The sequence below is a fragment of the Phaseolus vulgaris genome, chromosome 5, assembly GCF_000499845.2.
Source record: "Phaseolus vulgaris cultivar G19833 chromosome 5, P. vulgaris v2.0, whole genome shotgun sequence".
NCBI classification, from domain to species: Eukaryota; Viridiplantae; Streptophyta; class Magnoliopsida; order Fabales; family Fabaceae; genus Phaseolus; species Phaseolus vulgaris.
The window spans coordinates 2,485,874-2,490,395 of record NC_023755.2 but is presented as its reverse complement, the minus strand read 5'-3'; the positions used below and the strand labels follow the sequence as shown (position 1 = coordinate 2,490,395).

The 4,522-nt window shown below is 26.3% G+C and overlaps 1 long non-coding RNA gene across 1 annotated transcript; it reads left to right on the top strand.

Moving 5' to 3' along the window:
- The first annotated feature begins 1,467 nt into the window (after positions 1-1,467).
- Positions 1,468-2,656, top strand: LOC137836208 (uncharacterized). The gene is made up of 2 exons (XR_011085208.1): positions 1,468-2,015; positions 2,119-2,656. It is a non-coding gene; the product is annotated as an uncharacterized lncRNA (long non-coding RNA).
- The last annotated feature ends 1,866 nt before the right edge of the window (positions 2,657-4,522 follow it).

Genomic DNA, 4,522 nt, shown 5'->3' with positions numbered 1-4,522 from the left:
ATGTTTTATGACATCTTTATATTTAGTTAGGTTACGGTTTTTATTACATGGATATTAATACTCTTATTTATTCTGCTTTTTATTATTAATATTTAAAGTAGTTTTAATATTAATAAAATCTATAAATTGGTATATAATTAATTATTAAGGTTTTAATTAATGATTACTTTAAATTATAAAGTAGATAGTTAAGTAGATACTAATTTAAAAATTATTTATTAATAATATAAATTACTTTAAATATTAATAATTTTTTAGTTTCTAAAATAATAATTTAGTGGGAAAATAATTCTCTTGATTCCTATTTAATAATTTTCTTGTTGTAGTGATAGTTTTTATTGATATTGTTCTTTTATTTATATTTAAAATTTTAATTTGGTAATATACATGTATTTAATAAGATAAATATTATTAAGATGAAACTTTAAATATGATTGGAGAATACCTATAAGTAATGTAATTGTCTCCTTAATTATATTGGCCTACTTTGGAGTTTCAGTTTTGAGTGTCATTAATTATATTAATAAATTAAACTTCACGATTAGTTTTCCAATTTTTTAATAGTTTTTATCGTATTGCATTCAATTATTTACCAATTTCCTTTTACATCTTAAGTACGCCTTTAGGTTATTTGTTAAAATAAGTTGAGACTTAAATTAATTTTAAAAAATACTAACATGTAAGGTGACTCACTTGTATACTACAAAGAAATTATATATTTATTAATTATTAACAAACAATTTAATATAAATCGCGTTACAAAAAAATTATAAATTTTCATTTAATTATATTGTAGTTATCAATATTTTCCATTTAATTAATTATATTTTATTTATCAGTATTTTATAATTTTTACTACAAAATTAGAAGATTATAAAAAATAGATATAATGTTCAATTAATATAAATTTTTATTATTAGTCGTGTTCTAAAATAAACAATTGAGTTTATTATTAAAATAATAAACCCACAATATATAAAAAAAAAACATCCTTACTTCAAACTTATATACTACAAAATCATTAAATATAGAAACTAATTTTAGATATTAAAATAATTAGTTACTATTTGATTAAATTAGATATATTTTATAAACTTAAATAATTATTGGTATTTAAAGTAGTTTCTATTATTAATAAAAATTTATAAAATAGTTTCTAAATTACTATTTAATCATTAGCTATCAAGAGTTTAACTACTTACTACTTTATACACTCTATTAGTCTTTTATAGACTATTTTAGAATCTAAAATATTAGTCACTAAAACTTAGGTAACTAATTTAGATATAAATTTGGAAACCATTTTATAAATTTTTATTATTAATAGAAATCACTTTAGATATGAATAATTTTCTAGTCTCTAAATTAGTATCTAATTTAGTTAATATAGTAACTAATTATTTTTTGTCTCTAAATTTGGTTACTTAATGATTTTCTTATAGTGATATTTAGGTAAATATTGAAAACATAATGTTCTTATAAGTCAAAATGAAAGACAATCTTTATCTACATTGTTCTTTGTTGACTTCGGTCTTCTTTTGGTCTCTTCCTCTCGATCTTTTAGGTCTTGGTATGTTCACAGAAGGAGGGTATCTGCAAAAATATTATGACGATCAAGTTAGTGTAGTATATTAATGTGTTATAAATAATATTGAACTTACATCTTACCTGTCTCCTTACCACCTATTTATACTATTTTGTGATGACCTTCACTGTTATGGGCATCGTTTAGGCCAAGTCCTCTTGTTAACACATGCTTACAACTTATTTAGCATTTTGATCCTTGATTAAAATCTTTAATTAAGTTCTTGCTTCGATGGTTCGTTGTTCGGACAATTCAGTGTGAATAGTCAATTTAGTTTTAGATCGAGGTGATGCGAAAGAGGATTGATTGGTGTCCATCGAGCCAATATTGCTGAGAGGTCAAGAAACTGTATTATGTTAAGGCTTATCAGGTTCTTAAGAGTGTGGGGACTATTTCCGAAAGGCTGAGATGCTAAGAAGTTTTTTTTGAAGTAATGATGTCTCTCTCTAGCTCTGTTTTCATTTTCAGAATGTTTTCAGGGTTTTCAAACTAAAACAGTCATGATTTTGATGCAAGAGTCGTGTTATTGTCAGATGCTAGTTCTAGGTCGAGATCTTTGCAGAGTGTTCCGTCAGTTCCAAAGAAGCGGATGGAAGATGTTGCAAATTCTGCTGAGAGGGTCGATGAAACCCATGATCTTGTTGTTGAAGAGGTAGCTGAGAAGGCGGAAGAGAGTTGAATCCTACGAGAAGGTCGACACCATGTTCAGGAATAGTTTCCAAAGTGGTGGTTTTCGGTGTTGCGTTCATTTGTTGCCAACGTGGACATTTTTTATCCTAGCGCCACGAAAGAAGTAATTTTCATTCGTTGATGCTAGACCATTGACTCTCTCAAGGTTGGGATGGGTCACTTGAAGACTTCTTCTATTTTTACACATGGTTGTTAACTTATGTGCATGTTTGATTCATGTTTGACAAGTTCACGATAGCCTTGTTATGGGTTATGAATGTGGCTCTGACTCAATTTCAACCCATTAGTTAGGAATCTCTTCATTTTCGACTATTGTGTTAGGTGCTAAATAGATGATTGTAAAATAGTAAAGAAAATAGGTTGACTTTCAAGTTCATACAAGAGTGAATTCTTCACTTATTATCTTAAGATTTTCACTCTTTCAATTCTCATAGAGATGACAAACTTAATCAAACAAGCATTAATCAAATTTAACATAATCTTATCAACAAAGCAAGCGTCTACTCATGAGATGTTTATCTTTTACCTCTTGAACTAAGCAAACAAGAGATTAATTAGAACTACGTGAACTTACCAATAATTCTAATTAAACAATAGAATTGAATTCTCAACAAACATTAAAAAATAATTCCTTAACAAAAACTAGAATTCAAACGATCAGACCTTATAACACAAACTACTATAAAGAATATTAAGAATATAACTTTATTGAATAGAAACCTCCTAATTGCAAAATCACAAGAGAATCAACCTAAAGAAGTTTAGTTTTTCATGCAAAGGCAAAATAAATATAGGTCTACGAGCATTATTTGGCTATGAAACATGATGCAAAAACACGAGAATCACAAGAGAGCTATTTGGCTATGAAACTATAATTAAGACCTTATAACACAAACTACTATAGAGAATTTTAAGAATAAAAATTTATTGAACAGAAACCTCAGAATGCATCGCAAAATCACAACAGGATCAACTCAAAAGAGTTTAGTCTTCCATGCAGAAGAAAAACGAAAGAATTATAAAGGAAAAAAAATCTAGGTCTAAGGTGCTCACATTTTATGAACAGAAGATAAGTTGGATGCTTCTCCTAGACCATCTGAATTAGTTCCTAACCATGAGATGATTAAGTCTTAGACGAACCTTTAAACAAAACTCTCATATACATTTCGATGATAACAAAAAGCTAATAAAATCTTGAGAATATCTTAGACGCGACATGATGTAAGTAGAAGAAATTTACAAAAGAAATCAATGGACCAAAAGTCAAATACAACGTGTCAAATGAAGTCTGAACACTAAAGAGCTCAAATACAGATCCATAAGATCCATAAGACGAGATGATAAACATGTTATGCTGCACACAAGAAAAGCATAAGCTTTACACAAACCAAACAATGATCAAATAAACGTGTCATACGAAAATCATGCAATGGACAAACAAGTGACATAAAAGTTTCCACATATAATCGAAATTCATGAAGTTATTGAATAAATAATAAAAATTACATATTTTATTAGTCAATGATTTTTTTTATCTTTTCTCTTCAATTTAACACTTTTTTATTTGATTATGTCTTTTTTTCATATTTTATAAATGATATAGACTTATCTATTTATTAAACTTTATGTCTTAAACACCACTAGAAAATCATTAAATAGAAATAAATTTTAGAGACAAGAAATAATTAGTTGTTATATTAATTAAATTAAATACTATTTTATAGATTAAAAATATTATTGTTATCTAAATTAATTTTTATTATTGACATAGCACTACAAAGCTTTACATATGATTATGCTAATATGTTATAAATATTTTAAGTTTATTGTAAAATAATTATATATTTTTACTTTATTTTTTTTTAAATAAAAGTTTATAACGGTTTTTAATGCACATATAAACTTTGGAAACATCTTCACCACCAAATTTCTTGAGTATATCTTTTTGATAAAGTAAATATAAGTTATTTTCAATCATGGCAATTTTAACTAAAAGAAAAATTGGTTTCTAAATTAGTTTCTATTATTGTTAAATAGTTTCTAAATTGGTATCTAATTAGCAACCAAGGTTTTAGCAACCAAATTTAATAATTGGACGTGTCTCCTTACCTAGGTGCAAACAACATATTAAAATACTTGTGTGAATTTTCTCAACGCAATACAGATGCTGAATAAAAATTGCAGAAACTAGGGCGAAATTTCACAAGTTTTGGTAGAGGATAACCTTGGTTTGCACGAAAATTACTG